The following is a 19,062-nucleotide window of genomic DNA, read 5'->3' on the forward strand; positions in this document are numbered from 1 at the left end:
CTATTGCCTGAAAAGGTGTGTAGAATAGTGGTGGCCTGCTGCATGCTGCACAACGTGGCTGTGAGAAATTCTATCCCCCTCTTGGAGGAGGAGGATGCTGTATATCCAGACCAGCTTCCTCAGAGAGGGGATGAGAGTGATGGTGATGATGAGGAAGGGGAAGATGTAAATTCCAGGACCCAACTGATACAACTCTACTTTCAGTAACTATGTGGGACAATTGGATGAGATTGGTGTCTGTGCATCATACTGTCAGTGCGCCTTGTCATCTAGGGGGGTGTTGGGTCAATACTAATTGCAACTGTGACCAGGTCTGCATAGGACAGATTACAATTGAGTCTATTATTTCAACACATATTTAGGCACAACAACATGTAAGGCGTGTGGTGCTTTTCATGCTACTCAGATACAAATAAAGGATTTATCAACCAGTTTCATCCATACTTCACTTTGTTCAAACTTAATGACAGGGGACATTGTAACACGTGAAAATGTGTTTTATTTGGTGCACGGATAAAATTGTGCAGATTACAGTGATGGGAATGGGCTAATGGTGGTTATCCAAAATGGAAACATGGTGGCAGCATTGTTGGTAGTATTGGTAGGTCCATCCATCCTTACATGAGTTTGTATTATTTCTGGCACTGTTTGGTGGTTGATTGAGTGGGACACTTGGTAGACAGTATTTTGCAGAGTCACTTCTTAGAGGGGGCCTTTTTCTTGGCAGGTGTTCCTGTGCCATATCTTGGCCTGAGGGTCCGTTTAGGCACCTGTTGTTGGCCTGTAGGGCTTAAGATGGATGTCCCCTGTGTGTCCTCAGAGGGTAGTACATGTGAAGTTGATGTTGATGCTCTTGTTGTCCGGCCTGTATCCTGTGCTGTAGTGGGGGCTTCCTGTTCTGTGTGGGCCTCAGGCTGTATTTGGACAAGCTGCAGCAGCGCACTTGCTATGCTGGCCATTGTGGCATTGTGCAGTTTCCACTGCTCCATGGCCTCTTGGTGGTGTGCTTGCTGCATCCTTTGACTCTGCTCCAGGGTGGATACTATCTGGGATAATCTGTCCTGGGTATGGTGGTAGGCTCCCAGGACCTCTGAAATCAAGTCCTGGGCTGCAGCATCCATCCTGTGGCCTCCCACCTGGGCCACTGATGCCCTCCCACTGGGTCTAGCCCCTTGTGCATGTGTCCCCTGCACAGGTCTGGTGGTTCCACTTGTACTGGGGCCATTGTCTTCCTGTATGTTGGTAGGGGGTGACTGTGGCCTCTGTACTTGTGTTCCACCAGTGGCCTGGATACACTGGTGTGGGGACGGTTGCCCTGGGCTGATATTATCGGCTGTGTGGTAGGAGTGTCAGTGGTCTCCTGGGTGGGGCTGCTGGATGGTGACAGTCCAGGACTGTGTGAGGGGCCAGCCTGATGGTCAGTGTCCAGGGTCCCATACCCAGTGTCCTGCGAGGTGCCTCTGTCTCCCTGTGGGGCACTGCCACTCCTTATCCTCTCCGTCAGGGTGGCATGGATGGTGGTGCCTGTTGGAGGAAATGGACATGTCTGTTACATTAGCATGGTCGGATGGGGTGCAGATGTCTGGGCGGGTTTGTGCAGCTTACACACTTTTAGGCCATGCAGAATGCTTTGGTGAGGTTAGCTTTGCTTTTAGCTTAGGCTGTGGAGGTGCATTGTGGGTGTTATAGGCCATTGTGTTTCCTTGCAGGGGTGGGTGGCTGTGCACAGGGGGTGGGATGTGGCCCTGTTAGTGGGTTTGTGGGCATGCAGGGGGACTGGATTAAGTGCTTGTGGGCTTGGTGGGGTAGTGGTCTTGGTTGGTGTTGGAGGCGTGGGGTGGTGCATGCATTACAGGTGTGGTGAATATGGGGTCATTGTAGATGACTTACCTGAGTCCATTCCTCCAGTGAATCCAGCAAGGCCCTCAGGTTGCAGGATGGCCAGTACCTTTTCCCCCCAGTCAGTGTTGTCGGGTGGTGTTGGTGGGGGTCCTCCCCAAGTCTTCTGGAGTGCCATGTGGTGCCTAGATGCCATGGCCCTGACCTTCCCCCGCAGGTCATTCCATCTCTTGCGGATGTCGTCCCTGGTGCATGGATGGTGTCCCACTGCATTGACCTTGTTGACTATTGACGGCCATAGCTCCATCTTCCTGCCCATGGGTGTGTGCTGCACCTGTGCTCCGAGTAGTTGTGGCTCAACCATCAGGATCTCGTCCACCATGGTCCCTCGCTCCCTTTCTGTGAAGCGTGGGTGTTTGGGGGGCGCCATGGTGAGTGTCGTGAATGGTGTCTTGTGTGGATCTAGGTGAGGGTGCTCTTGTGTGGTTGGGTGTAAGTATCATGGATTGTGGTGTTCTGTGTCTGCTTCTGGTGTTCTCTATCTTCGTTGGGCTACTTTCGTTGCAAAGGATTTTGGGGTGTGTCTGTGAGTGTTTCATTGTTTTGTGAATGTGTGTCAGGTGTGTGGATTTCTAACTTATCCAATGTGTGCACTTCTTACTGTTGGGTCCACTTGCCGCCTGTGGCGGTCTGCACCGCCAATGGTCGTTCGCCTTCCACTGACCGCCACTGTGATTTGTGCATCATTATTTGGAGGGCGGTGTTGGTGTGCTCGGCGGTGGCAGGTCCAGCATTTCCACCGACAAGGTCCTGGAGGTGATTGGTGGAAGGGTGATTTTTGTCGGATTCAGATTTTTGTTTCATTCTATGGCGGGTTTCTGTTCACCGCCAATTGCGGTCTTCTGTTCACCGTCACCACAGCGGTAGACGGTGTTTACCACCAGGTTCATAATGAGGGCCTAAGTGTGTGGCACACATTGGTTAATATGTCTTGAGTAAGATCTCTATAGAGGTGCCACCACAGTGAACGGTGTCACTACCAGGTGCAGGCAAAAAGATCAACGCACGTTCATTTTAAACCATAGCATACCGTTATGATTTCTAAATAAATTAAATGGTCCAATCAGTGCAGGATTAGTCTTCATTCATCTGTTTTTATTCTTGAGACGTTGTAACATACTTTGATCATTCAGCTCAACACTTTCTCCAAACTGTGAAATTGTGCAAACAGTATTTCGAATCGTTCTAATTGCATTAGTATGTTAACATAAACATTGCAGTAAATCAAACATGAACCTATAAATGTTGTTAACGTGTGAGGTTTATAGAAGTCTGCGCAGGTAAGTATAGAAAGATGTGTAACTCGTCTGAAATGTCTCTGCCCAGCATGAAGAATCTCACCCCATATTCCATACTACTAACAAAGAGACATATTTTTAGACTTTGCGTTGCATACAAAGAAGATGGTATTAGTTATAGAAGACAGTAATTTAATAGAGTATATAGAGTTTTTCTGTGTTGGAAATAATGTTGGACATCTGCATACTATAACAAAGGCAAAAGAAATGCTTGAATTACCAAACGATTTGTGCATCCTACAAAACAGAGTAATACATATCGTTGATGTAAATGGGTAGTAAAACCAGATCTGCCAAAAGGCACCGAACTTAGGGTCATATTTATACTCCGTCTGCGACGAATGTGCGTCAAAATTTTTGACGCACATTCAGCGCAAACCTGGCCCCGTATTTAAACTTTGATGCCCGAGCCCGCGGATGACAAAATTCTGCTGTGTGCGTAATTTTTGGGATGCGGCAACCCACCTTGCGTTAATGATATGCAAGGTAGGCGTTCCCGTCCAAAAAATGACTTAAATGGCCGTGCGTCGTATTTATGCTTTCGGGCAAAAATGACGCATGACCGGGAGGTGGAGCCGGAAAATGACGCACAGCCCGATTTGCGTCAAAAATGTATGCCTGGGTCAGGGCAGGCGTTAAAATGGGGCAAACAAACCTGTATTTAATCAGAACACACAGAAGCAACAGCAGAGCAGCAGAGCAGCAAAAGCGAGACATGGAGGTGATTCTTATCCAGCGTGCACGCAGACGCAGAGCCCAGCAGCTACAACAGCAGCTACCACAACACCTGCAGGGACCCCAAAGGCAGCACAGAAGGCAGGAGAGGATATTCTGCCCCAGAACAACCCTTCATGGCCTCAGGGAACACAACATCATCCAGAGGTACAGGTTGAACTGGCAGGCCATTCAGCAGCTGCTGCGCAACATTGAGCCGCAGCTGGCACCCACTTTGCTGACACCCCGCACCATCCCAAAAGAAACCAAGCTGCTTACCGTACTTCACATGCTGGCAAGTGTCTCTTTTCAAACAACTGGTGCCCTGGTTGCCAGAATATCCCAGCCATCATTCTCTGCCTTTTTGCCCAAAGTACTTGATGCCATCATTGGACTTACACCCCGCCACATCTCCTTCCCTAACACACTGCAGAAGCAGCAGGAAACAAAACAGGTATTCTACCTCATTAGTGGCCTCCCACACGTCCTTGGTGCAATCGACTGCACACATGTACGCCTTGTGCCACCTGCTGCAACTGAACACCTCTACCGCAACAGGAAGCACACACATTCCATCATTGTGTAGGCCATTTTCAATCACCAAGGATTGATCACCAACATTGTGGCCAAATACCCTGGGAGTGTCCATGACTCATTCATCTTCCGGCACAGCACCATCAATCAACACTTCCAGGATGGACGGTATGGCAATGGATTACTTGTTGGTAAGTACAGAAACCTACTTATATACACACTGCACAGCAACCCTCTAGGACACACAACACATTCACCACAACAGCAACATGTCGACAGGAACACACTGAGGTCGTAACACCGCTAGCCATGTTTCTTAGGTCACCATTGAACCTGTCACACATCTGAAATTAGTGTACAGTCTAATGTTAAGATGTCAAAGATCACAACGTTTGGAGTGGGTTGCCTAAATGTCACCTTGCAAATTGTAAGTGTCTCAATGACGTTTACATTAATCCATTGCATAAGTCTAAAGGAATGGGATGTCCAGGGTACATTGATATGAACGTGTTAACAACACTGTCAAAATTAACCTGTGTATGGAACTATCATCTCGCCCCCAGTGAAGACACAGGGACACCTGTATCACAAGTCACAATGCTAGGGAGGTCACACTGTACTGCAAATCCCAAAACATACTGCTGACAACTGGTCAGCAGCCAAACACTCATCCAGCCAAGGAAACAACACAATGCAGATGGTACATCCTACAAGCCTAGGATGCAACACAATAACACAAAAGAGTCACAGACAACACAAGACAATTACTGCCATGCAAGGTCATATCAGTAGGGCTAGCTACATCAACATGATCCCATTCATTTTCTCTTGCAGCTGATCAGGGGTATGGCATCCAGCCATGCATAATGACTCCTATTGGCAACCTTAATACTGCAGCAGAGTGTGCCTAAAATGACGCACATAGGAGGACACACACCATAGTCGAGAGGACCTTCGGCATCCTCAAGTCAGGGTTCCGGTGCCTCGACATCACTGGTGGTAGCCTCCTATATTCCCCGGAGATGGTCTGTAAGATCATCTTAACGTGCTATTCTGCACAACATTTGCATAAAAAGGAACATTCCCACCCTGGAACCCGAGCCACACATGCCTGAAGAGGAGGAAGAGGAGGATGGTGGCCTGCAACATGAGAGGGGAACAACAAAACACAGCCGCTGGTTTGCGCAGGCGGCAACATATTGTGAACAATTTCTTTTAAATATAATCACCATCACCACTTTATGAACTAATTTAAATAAACACCTAGAATAATCACCATATCATCGTTTGGCTATTCATTTGTGCACACCTTCATCTCTAACTATCAGAATAAGAGTTTTGCTTCATGGAGCATTGCTGATATACCGATTAGGACACTGAAAATCCCAGAGCAAATGTGATGCGTATCATACAATGGTCACATGCACACACACTGTAAATGAAATATATCCTGTACATTTCATCTTTGAAGGGTAATAGCAGAGGACCACACCTATTTCACACATACATGTTGAAATCATGGTTCATCGCAGCATATGGCTCACAACTAAGACTCCATCACTCAATAAGGGGAAAACAAGCCTCATACATGAGGCAGTGGATGTGCTTTTGCATCAGTAACAGGAATGTCTGACCAGACCCTTGACAGCAGTAAGTCCAACTGCATCCAACATTTGCAAGGACTATCTTTGACCAGAGTTCCATAGAAGCAGTACATAGACAGCACAAGTGCCACACAGATAAAAAGCATTGCGCACATGACATTCCATGTACATGTCAGCCCATTTCCTAACTCCTGACACACCCATGCACCTTGTCACAACCCACCTGTCTGAAGAGGTCCCTGGAATAGTAAGATGTGTACCCTGATATTCCCTCCTCTACACACACAGCTTGTCAATAGCAATCCAGTGTGCTACACCCTTTTCTATGGTATACCATTGTCATAGAACATCTGACTGCATGGACGTCAGGTCAATTAATACACTGGCTTCTAGTTTCCAAGCTCTGTTAGCACCTGTAGATTGCTTCCCGTGTGAAAATGTCTGTTGGCCATTAGAATGCAAATCTCACCTACAGGACTTGTGAGAAACAGATGCAGCCCACACCTGTGATCACCTCCATGTACACCACCCATACCCAAATGCATTGTATAGCATCATCTGCCTTTTAACTATACCATATGAGTTAAATCCTCTATGAAAACCAAATTTCATGGCCCATCCCTTGTCTGGGTCTCATTTATGCATGAACGACAAAGTTTGACAGTGTCCCACGGTCATATGCAGGGATTGGGTATGGGGCCTTCAGCAGAACCAGCAACCTCTGATAATGTCCATGAAAAATCCACACATGTCAGGACCCTGACAGTTCACACAAAGAATTACATTGCTCACAACATATTGATGGGCTGTGTGTGGTGAATAGCTGCGAGAATAATCAGCACAGAGGCTATGATGCTCCCAGATGAAGTGGGAATTGCAGAGGCTAACCTGTATACAAATGTTGTAATGACACCTGCCGGAACATGACACCTGAAACATTACCTCACTCAGCACACCAAGGTTGCCCTGTTGACTGTCTCATTACACGTCTTTAGTGACAGGGTGGGACCATCCCCATGTAGGTTCTTATGTCCACATCCACTTTACTCACATTGATCAACAAAGGATGCTCAGTAGATACAGGAATAGCTGTCACTGACTCATGATGAGTCCTGGACCTAACTGTGACAAATTACACCCCAAAAAATATACAGGCTTAAGATTGGACCACACACATGAACAAGACACCTATGTGCAATTGATCACTGGAAAAATGTGGACATGTGCTGCCTCGTCTGCTGGTCCACCACAGCCACTTGGGAGTTGTGGCTCAGTCATATGACCTCAACTGTGGTGTCATCATACATTTGTGGTTCACCCTTGTCTGTCTGGGCAAACAACATGGTACCCACTTCCTCAATGCATGTGTATGACTCACTGTGGGATTCACCAACAAGTGCCTAGGAAGCTGTTACCAAAAATCTAGGACATAGTATGTTGAAAATGTGGACCATTGACATAAACAAGCGTCTACCATCTATCTGGTGCATGCTTTGTCATATGTGGTGTCTACGTTACCCTAAATCTTGGCAGTGCCCATAATGGATGTTCCTACATGTATGACTAACACATGTCCTCTCTCATTTCCACAATGACTTGCATCTAAGGTTTGGACACATGGACTTCACATTCATACAAGCATATGTGCAATAATGCATCATGTGATGCACACACATTTGGTCAACAAATACATTAGTTGCCACAGCACACACATTGAGCCATGGGCATTTAGGTATTGTACATATGTGCGTCACATTGCTATACTCTCCTGATGCCAAACATGCCCAATTTGTGCAATACATATATATAGGGCACACATATGGCCATCTAGTGCATCAGCCAACCGTCAAAATACGGTGAAGGAAGTAGCGGGTCATGGTCCGCTGCAGTATGATGTCACACATGTGAACATACTCCATCAACACCATAGTGGGTGCCATCAGCCTATCTCTGATGTGTCCCAAATGTAACATAACATAAAAACAGAAAAAAATGCCCAAAACCAGTTCATGCACTGAAATGTTTACGTTGCTAGCGTTATGCGTAATTTTTTGTGCACCAATACAGAATTTGCATCATTTTTTTGACGCACAGGAGTGAAAACTAGGCCGCATCCAGATAATTGTACAGGCCATTTACTATTATTTGGATGCAGGCTAATTTTCACTCCTGTGCATAGAAAATTATGACGCACAAACTGTATGCGTGAAAAAAGCATGACGCATAACGCGAAAAAGGGGGGACATTTTATTCAGGAAATAATGTAATAGGTTATCCTGTTTACAGATCATGTACAATGGGTGTACTTTCACTTTCGCTTTGCATTCTGTGATTCTTCTAGACTGTGTGGCTGTGTTGAGAGTGGTGTCCATTGATTTTGTGCTTTTGTGTCCTGTGTGCTGTCTCTATTGTCAATTTGTGAAATAAATATTGTTGGTGTATACTGTCCTACTGTGTTTTGGGTACATTTGTCCAGTTTTCTAGTGTTTTTGTTGTTTGTGGGAGTCTGTTGTGGGTAGTGCTAGTTTGGGGATAGTTGGGCTCTTTTAGTGGTTAAGTTTACTTTTCTTCTGTATCTGTATCCCTACTTTCCCCCTTTTTCCCTTTCTATTTCTTTAACCCCTATTCCCTTTCTCATTTGTACAATGTCTGGTAGGCCACGTCTTGGCAGGATGGGTGAAGAGGAGTTGGGGGGCTTCATATTGCTTGTGTGCCATTTCTTGCCACTGATGATCGAGGCAGGGGGCAGGGTGATGCAGGGGTATCACACTGAGGCATGCAGAATCCGGCGGGGAAAGGTGCTGCATCACCTGCAGCGTGTGTATGCCAGCCAGAGGAGTGACCACCAGCTGAAGCACCGGTGGGCTGACCTCATCACCAGGGAGCAGAATCTCTTGGACCACCTGGGAATCGTGATTGGTGGCCCTGTTGGTGAGTACTAATCATGTAAATGTGCACAATTAAATGATCTGTAGTGACATCAGATGATTTGTACAATATCTGCCAGCTAAGTTGCTGACTGTGTGTAATGTTGGGGAAACATACAGGGTAATTGATGCACTATAGGAAGGATCACAATTGCTAGCTGTTAGGTAGCACGTGCTCTGCAAATTTACAGGATACTTTTCCGTTAAGTAAATTGGTGCTGCCTTTGTGTCAGACAACCAAACTAAATGGGAGCCAATCATGTCTATATAGGCCACATTTGCCAGAGTAGTAAAGATGTACTAACATATTGGCTAACTTTGTTGACACAATAGCTAGACTGACTTTAGAATCACTACATGATGCAGGAAATGAGTGCTGGCTTCACGTCAATTGATGATAGCAAAGTGGCCCAGACATATGTCTCATGTGGAAGGAAAGCGTTCACGGAAGTTCTATGAATGTTAGGGATTATTGTGGTCCTTTATCTTTTTGGATACATGTCAGATCTGGATTTGAAAACATAGTGAAAAGGTGTAAGGTGCCCTCAGCTAACATCTTACAATGGTTTTTGGAGTTAGTTGTGCCACATTCCAATTAGGGATGGCAGTCCAAAGGTATGCACAAGGGTTCACATCTCCACGGTTGGTGCAAATCACCATAGCTGGGCCACATCAAATGAAGAAACTGTAACAACATGAGGGCTTACAAAAGTCCCTGTCCCTCTGTACATTGTACGTATGTGTAATAAATGTGTCATGGCCACATAGGCTGTTTGACTGGTAATGCAGTCCTCAAGTAACCAGGCTTTGGATGTCTCTCTTTGATGCACATGATGAGACGATTACACTCCATATTTTTTTCTGGTCACTAATGACGGGGCATGTTTGCCACCACATGATAGTTAGGGCCACTGCATGTGTGCAGATATTATTGTAACTGTCACAGGAGACCCATGCTATGTACAAGTTGGCCGTGATATGTCAGATGCAGTATCATCGTGTCTGAATGGCTGCCATTTCCTTATTCAGCCTACACATTGTATATGTCTTTGAAATTGTTGGTCAGTGCACAGATTTTGAGCACATTTATTCCTTCCATGCCTTACAGGTGGACCGGCACCCTACACTGTGGGAGAGGTGACTACATTTGAGGACCCCGACCACTCCAGTAAGTGTTGATATGTCTGTTATGTGTTGTGTTTGCTGGTCATGTGTGATCGACTCCTGTGTGTTGAACGCATAGCAAGGTGGGATGCGTTGGGCAATCATTTGTCTTGTTCCATGAGTGGGATTTCAGTTTCTCAAATGTTTTGAGTTGGCCAATGCGTATCCTATTGTATTATCTAGGGATTGTAGGCCATTCCTGTAGGCACCACAGTGAGTACTGGGGTGAGTCATGTGGATGACACTTGTATCAACAAGAGTCGCACTGGAAGTCAGCTCAGATTTAGTCAGCCTTTCAGACCCACATTCTCCAAGATTGGTACAGCCAATTGCTTTCCAACAGACTTCTGCTTCCCTATTTACCAAGGTACTTATTAAACTGTAAGTAGAACTTCCTAGCAGCATGTACTTCCACATGTAGTGCTACAAGTATGTGGAACTTGAGTGCAATGCCCTAGGTGTGCATGCTAATCATGATCATGGGTATTCTTGCAACTCTGTGTCTGATGTAAGTCATGCCTTACTGGAAGTATATGTCGTGTACCAAGCTCTGCATTTCCTGACATGTGTGGTGCTATGATTGGTCTAGGGTTTGCAGACTCCTAATTGTTGATAGACCTTACCTGTGGTGTGTGTGTAGAGCCAAACACGTGTGGAGTTTTCTATACACTCCTTGGTGTCCATGTTGTTTGGAATTGTTAGTTGTTTATCCACCCCCCCACACTCAAACACAGGCATGGGTTTGTGAATAGGGTACCTAGGACTGATGCTACCAGTATATTACACATACATGTGAATAAGTGACTGTTTGGTCAGAACCTAGTATACACACTCAGGTATGGCACATGGGTACTATACTGGCAAGTCCTGTTACAACTTGCAGACCATGTGGCTTTAGTTTTGCATTCCGTACACTGACATTTGTAGCCCAGGTATTGGCGGGGGATATGCAGCATGATTGTTAGCTGATAACTGGCAGAACTCAGATGGCAAGTCAGTGCCAGTTGTTACCCATCTTGTAGGTTTTGGATGTGCTATGTGTGATGTGACCTTTGTAGGCTGGCCTGCCATGTACTTACTCAGGGACATTCAATGATCTGTATTGTGATATGAGCTGTTACAAGTACTGTAGATGTATTGTCTGATTGACTTCTTGTGCCGTTTCACACAATGCAGTTCCTAATGTAGATTATTTGCATTTGTCTTCACAGCTGCAAACATGACTCAAGACCAGGTCCGTGAGTTCCAGCGGCGGGCCATGAGATACCAGCACATCCTGCTGGTGGAGTCGGGGTTCAGGAGGATGGCCCGTCGGTACCGCCATGAACGGGCCTCTGGGGCATGGAGGGCCTTCCCACAGGGTGGCCCTACTTTGCCCACCACAGCCACCACCAGCACAATCACCACTTCAAGCCAGGTGGCCCCAACTACAGCTGGGCCTGTTGTCCCTACATCTGCCAGACTTCCAGGCCCCAGTATTGCTACAGGTGCAGGACAGCCCACTGGCCTTGGCTCCACACATGCACAGACCTCCTCCACCAGTACCCAGACTGCCCCAGCTCCATCTGTTGACCCTGCAGCATTCCACAACATGGAACGGAAGATGGACAGTGTGTTGCGAAAGTTAAGCCATCTGAGCCGGGATGTTCGCCACATTAACAGGCGTGTGAAGTCCATAAAGAGGACCCTCCGGAGGGCCAACCTCTAGACTGATGTAACAATGCACATGATTCCCTCCCCTCCCTCCTCTTTCCTTGTTCTCATACTTAGTGGGCTTAGGGGCTTAGTGTTAGGTTAGTATAGGATGTTAGTTTAGTTATTGTTAGTGGGTGGGGGGTCCTGATTCTTTCTATTTTTACGTATTACGTGTGTGGGTGGGTGTGTGTCGGGCTATTTTGGGGTTCTTGTGTGTTTAATAAAAAAATATATATATATATATGTATATATATATATATATATATATATTTGTTTGGGATAGTATAGTACGTGTTTAGGTTAGTATGTGTTGTCCTCCATGTGTCCCGTCTCATAAGGGGGGTGGGGGGTGGATGTTTAGAACGTTTTGTTACATGTGATAAGTAAGTTTAGCTTAGGTTAGTTAGGGACAGTTGTGGGTAATGAGTGGTCAGGGTAGATTAGGGTAGGTAAGACTTTTCCCTCAGTTTCCTCTTCTGTGATTAGCATTTAATAATTATATAGTTAACCCTTAACAGTATGTGTTACATGCTACTTGATCATGGGCTTGGAATTAGTGTACATGAATGTTGTTCTATTACATTTGTGTCCTATGCTACAAACAAATCCCAACTGAGCTGTAAGATTGGCAGCTACCCAAGAGCTACCTTGCAAGGTTTCCACCATTCGTTCCAACCTCCAATCACAGTTAATATGGATCCCAATGTGTTTCTGTCGATAAGTATGTTTTCTAAGTCACAAACAGTGCTTCCAGACTTGGTATTGGGGGAACAGTTTTAGGTCTGACTGCAGTGTGATGATCAAGGACACCCTTATAAGATGAGTTCTCGTAAGCACTCTTGTATTCTTGTCTTCATGACTCACATACGTCATTTGTGACACAGTTCAGCATGATTACCTATTTGTATGTAAACTCAGCAGCTTCATTCATGCAGTTTTTGTAGTGTTTGCTTAGATTTGTGTGCACTGTTATATGTGTTAATATTGCATGGTGGCGGCATTTTGAGGCCACTGTTTGATGACTTAGAGATCCCTTGAGGAAGCATTATCCTGTCCAACACAGCATGATGGTGTATGGTTTCTCACTTCATCAGATATGTCCCCCAGGAAGGGCAGAGTATGATGCAATCATGGGCACTGTGCAGAATTATCTTACTACATAATATCAGGACAGTTGTATCGACAAGCTACGTAATTTGACAGTAGGCACATTTCAGTTATCTACTGCACAGTTGATATGTCAAATTACCCAGTGACAGATTTGTTGTGTAAGTGCTATTTATTGAAAAGTGTACATTGGCCATGATTGTCCATTAGAGTGACATCTTACATTGTGATCCTACACAAGGGGTTAAGGAAATGCTTTTGACATGCTGGGGTGATGTTTCAGACAGTGCAGAGGGACAGGATTTGTCAATGAGTAAGAGAGAGACAATCTCTGAGCAGGCTGACAAGATATACAGTGGTAAGCAGAACAGTCATTAAGTAGAGTTGTTGTAAGACTGGCATGTTACAAAGTGCAGGACCTTGGTAATAGTTGGCCATGTGGCAGGGACTAGTGCTTCCGGGTACTTTTCCGTGTGAAAGTGATCTGTTCCATGTCTTCTTCTTCTGATGTGTGTGTTGCCTCCTCTGTCCTTGTTGGTCGTGGTTGTGAAGGGGCAACACACACCTCAGTGTTAGAAGACGTGGAGTCAGACATCCCGGTCGCTGCTACCTGTGAAGGTCTTAAGGGCAGTACTGCAGCAAGGAGGATCTGCTGGTTCTTGAGAATAGCAGACACATCATGATGTTAGGCAGCCAGGTCAGCCCTGAGGGGTTCAATGTTGCCTTCGTGCACGCGTTGACAGGATTGCTGTTGTAGGTGTTGGGTCAACTGTATTACAGCTGTGCTGATTTCCTTCAGCCTTTTTTCTACTTCCTGCAAGATAGTTGTTCGCCCTTGCATAGCTGCTGCCTTTTCTTCAGTTGACATCATGCACAAATGCACCCCCTCAAGGCTGGCTGCCATAGTTTGCATCCCTACCCGCACCTCCTTGGCCAGCTCCCTCTGTACTCCGACTACAGTTCGCTCACTGCTGGTGCCTGTGTCGTCTGAGTCCTCAGCTGTATTGGAGCTGCCAGGTCTTACAATTGGGGTGGTGGGTGGGTCCTCTGCGATGGCTGCTTGTTGTGTGCTCCTCCTTGTGACTGAAGGTGGGATCTGGAGGGTTTCAAAGACCTCTTGGATGGTCTCCTGGGGAATGTTTATCAGCTCGTCATCCATGTCATCAGGGTAGTCTGGGACAGACATATCCGCAGGAGATCCATCTTCCTCTGCAATGAACTGGGGTACAATTAGTGTGTGTGTGGTGTGGCATGAGTGATGAGACATGCCTGCCTTGTGATGACTTCACATTGTGATCTTGTTTCGTTTTTATTGCTCCAGTCTTTCAGATGGGCATTCTCCCAGGCCTATGGCCCACCTGCATGTCACATGTATAGTATTAAGTTATTGGACTTCTCTGCATCATCTCCTCCAGTCTTGTTTTAGGCCAAATAGTGAATTGCCACCTTCTTGTCCTACTCAACCCTCCGTCAACATCCATTCTCATTCCCTTTCACTGGCTGTGGGTGTTCTGATGGCACTGGCAGCACACTTGACAATCTGGACCTGTCCCAGTTTCTGATCTTTCAAATCCACTTAAATGTAGTTGAAATGTAGCATATCCTATGCATAGCAATGTTATGGCACAATATGGATGTTGGCATTGGTAATGTGTACAACTGATGTTGGGAATGTGTTGTACATTGGATTGCCCTGATAATCGTAGCAGTGTCCTATTTCCTCCTCTGACTGTGCAGGTGTATTTCAGTGACCAGTTACATGTGTCCTCCCCCTCAATGCTGTTGTCTGAGCAGTATGACATTTGGGATGTTACACTGTGACCCAAGCACAGGATGGTCCCTGACATATGCAGCATGGGTATGTCCTTAGTGCTGTGTAGCTCCTATTGTTGTTGACATTGGCTGATGTTTGCAACAACTATGGACATTGACATTTGACAGTAATGGGGCCTTTGTCTTTTTTCAGGGGATTGTTGACGTTGTCTTCCTTAACCCTCTAACTTAGGTGTGTATGATCCATGGGGAGGTTACTGCCATTGGCTACTTGAGCTGCACACAGAGTGGAGGTGGTAGTGACAACTGTTGTCGCAGTTACATTCCAGTTGTCGGTATGGCTAGAGGTTGTTAATAGGGCCCTAGTTAATTTAGGGGGTATGGTGGCTGACGTGTGCCGAGATGTCAGTTTGACGTTGTGCCCTTCCCTCCTGGCGTGGCTTTCCCTTTGCTCCATTGTTGGCATGGCAGCATGCCCCCATGGGACTGTTGTTGGTGTAGTGTAATGGTGTCCCAGCTTCTGTCTGTCCAGGCCATGCCCCCATGCCATCCCCCTTTTGCCATGCCACTCCATGTATATGATGACTTACATGCATCGTGTAGTAGGTTCCACCCCCCCCGCTGGCAGTTAACATTAGTGCATCTGAATTCCCCATGCGACTTACCCTGCATGTGCATTGTCTCCTGATAGTCTGCACTGTCCTGTCCTTGAATCCCTGTGACAATCTCCTCAGGGATGACGGCTACGACCATCTCCTCCATGTGGTCCAGGGCCTCCTGGTGTGCTGGACTTCCACCTCCAGTCTGCAGTGCTGCCTTCCTGTTCCTGGCCATCTTTTCCTTGGTCCTGCGTTTGCAGTCATGCCAGCATTTCTTGCACTAAATGACTGTTCTGCGCACTTCTGCCACACTGTTGATCTCGTCAACAATTTGTTGCCATATAGCCTCTCTCCTACTACTTGGCAATTTAGAGGTGACAAACAGTTGGTGCTGGTGCTGGTGTTCCATTAGTGCATTTTAATTCCCCATGCGACTTACCCTGCATGTGCATTGTCTCCTGATAGTCTGCACTGTCCTGTCCTTGAATCCCTGTGACAATCTCCTCAGGGATGACGGCTACGACCATCTCCTCCATGTGGTCCAGGGCCTCCTGGTGTGCTGGACTTCCACCTCCAGTCTGCAGTGCTGCCTTCCTGTTCCTGGCCATCTTTTCCTTGGTCCTGCGCTTGCAATCATGCCAGCATTTCTTGCACTCAATGACTGTTCTGCGTACTTCTGCCACACTGTTGATCTTGTTGACAATTTGTTGCCATATAGCCTCTCTCCTACTAATTGGCAAATTAGAGGTGACAAACAGTTGGTGCTGGTGCTGGTGTTCCGTCACCTCTTTCACCAGAATTTCCTGCTCCTCTGCACTGAAGCGACACTTTCTTTTCTTCTTAAAATTGCCCTGGTTCTTGTGTGGGTCATCCTGGCTGGTTCCTGGCCTGTTGTCATCTTCCTGGGGTCTGTAGTAGCATCTGGGTTCCATTTTGGCACTCCTCTGCTGAAATGGCAGTGCTAGCGGGGTTTTTTGATGCTATTGCGTCAAAAAACGCTGCACATCCGGTTTGCGGGTCGTAAATCGACCCACAGTCATTTCCGCCGCGTTAACGTCGTTTTGCTTTATGACTTGACGCTGCGGTGTGCGTCAAAATAAATGACTCCCACCTGTGGTTTGCGCCGCCGTGCGTCAAAGTATAAATTTGACGCCCGCACGGCGCACCAAAATGGCGTTACCGGCGGTATTATTTTTGACGCAAAACTGTGCCGGCACAGTTTTGCGTCTTAATCCTTCTTGTGAAGCGTCACTACCAGTGAAGAGAGAAACCTGATGCAGTAATATCAAACCCATCATTATCAATGCCAAAGGAAAGGTAATTACTGCTACATCACTATGGTTTTTAACAATTACAATTAGTAAAAACCACCTAAATCATAGTTCAGACACGAATATTTGCATTTAAGCACCTAAGAGAGGTCTCTTTCCACCAGGTTTAATCCTCCTGCTTTTGACAGGTGAAATGTGTGCAGGGAGAAACACAAAGGCACGACTTCTCCTGCGCAATTATAATGGGCAGTATTCTTCCCAAATCACCACTATCGGGAAACAATTCTCTGTTTTTAAAAGGCCTACTTTGTCTTTCTTCTTATCTGGTGTTCATGTGCAATATTGTGCTAGAGTATAATTGCCTTCATTTAATGTTCAATGTTCAAAAATAGAGCTGTCCTCCCACGTCAATGGAGGAAGCTGCTTTGTGGGCTAAAAAGTGATGACAGGACCGTCAGGACATAAGGCTTGGCAGACTTGCCATCTCTGAAATGTTTTCAAGGACAAAAGCCCGAAGGCGGATACTAGATTTTTCCTTTTCTCCAGTCTTCCATGCCAAGTAAGTCATAAAAAAAGCAACTTTTGCAACCTGTGTCAATGAGACTGATTGATCTATAAGATACTATAGAATCCAAAAGCCCATTTGTATAGATTTGCACATACACGCATTTGACCCACGAGGCAGGGAAGGGCAAAGAAGTGGTGAATTTCATAAAACCGTGAGCCAATAATGGAAAATGAAGATTAGATCGGGGTTTTTTTCTGTACCTGACTCAGAACGTTTTGACTTGGTCAGTGTAAAACTCCTCCTTGAAATGTAGACCAATATTCACAGCAAATCACCTTGCTAAAATGCCTGTCCTTTTCCCCTTAGCTGATGCACAATGAGCTGCCTTGATCCAATGAAGGCACCCTTGCACCATGGTGCAACCGTCTCTCAATTGTATATAGGATTGTTTTTGTGCATGAAGAAAACAAAAACAACCCTTAGAGGCATATTTGTCTATGTGTGCTGCCGAATGCAGGCTGCAGTATGAAGTTATACTTAGAAGCAATTTTTGTATTGCTAATACTTTGGTGTCATTTGACAAATCTTCACTCATGACATGGTCATTGACATCACTGATGACATCTTAAATGACATCATCCAGCAAAGTAAACTTGAATATGCTTCATAAAATACCACATATTTTTCCAAAATAAGAAAAGGCGGCAGGTGAGAGACGTACAGCAGAGAGCGCAATGTAACTTTATCAACTACTACACTCACGTATCAGCCAGGGAAGTGATCTCAGCAGATAGTCCTGTCCCTTTGAAACCCCTACTCTAAACACTAATGACTAAAGTAAGACATCTAACCTTACGGGCTAGTCTATCACAACAACACCATTCATCATTCTGGAAAGTTGTTTTAGTGCAGACATCAGTTTAACACAAACCACCACAACACACACCCAGTAGAGAGGTCTTAGTAGACAAGCCACTGTGTTGCAAACCACTATTAAAGTTATTCTTCATCCTGGAGAAAAGTGTCAGCAGAGAAGCCAGTCTGTTGCAAACCACTACTATACTAGCTGTCACCAAAGAGAGAAGTCTTAGTTAACAGATGAATTTATTGCAAACTACTACTACACTCATTCATCACAAAGGCGAGAGATCTAAGCAGTCGTCAGAATGTCCTAAAACATAGCTATACTCAGACATCACTGTGGAGTAGTCTCAATGAACAAATTAGATTGTTGCAAAGCAATACCAATGCATACATCAGCAGGGGACATGTGTCAGTGAGAGGCTAGTTCACTCATAAATATTATGTGTGCTTTAAAAATGGGATTATAGTTCAGATTAAATATGTTAGAAGTACTAACACTCATTAGTTGTGCATAAGCAGTGCATTGCAGAGAGCATGCATTATAGTTAGCTCAGATAACTATAAGTGCTAAAGGTCTATGGCTTTGCGTGTGTAAAATCTGAACCTAACCCTTAGTTTGTTTGCTCTTTACATTACCCAGTGGTAGTCACCACTGGGTAGTTATAGTTAGGTCAGCAGTCAGCTTTCCAAAGACAAGTTGCTTTTGATTTGCTAAAAACTTTGACAAATCTCCATGAAAGTTTCTCCAAAATGTTTGTCAGTTTGTTCACCTCAGCTCCTTCCCCGACAGTTTAGGGGTGATCCATCGAGTGGAGGCTGAGAAAAAATGAGGGTCCCAAAAGGATATTTCTCCATGCATTTTTCAGTGACTTTCGTCAAAAGTGATTTTGTTCAGTAGATTTTGAGAAATTAAGTTTAAAATATATTTGTATATCTGGATGGTTAAGTTTGCAAGAGTATTTTGAGTCCTGAGAAAGCACAAACTAAAAAATTGCACCATCTGATTAGTGCAGAGGCCCTTTTTTCACATCAGCTGTCTCACTCCCACAGGAGTGAGTGACTCCGGAGTGAAGTAAATGACCTCCATTAGTGTATGTTGTGAATA

This window comes from Pleurodeles waltl, chromosome 6, assembly GCF_031143425.1.
Source record: "Pleurodeles waltl isolate 20211129_DDA chromosome 6, aPleWal1.hap1.20221129, whole genome shotgun sequence".
Taxonomy (NCBI): Eukaryota; Metazoa; Chordata; class Amphibia; order Caudata; family Salamandridae; genus Pleurodeles; species Pleurodeles waltl.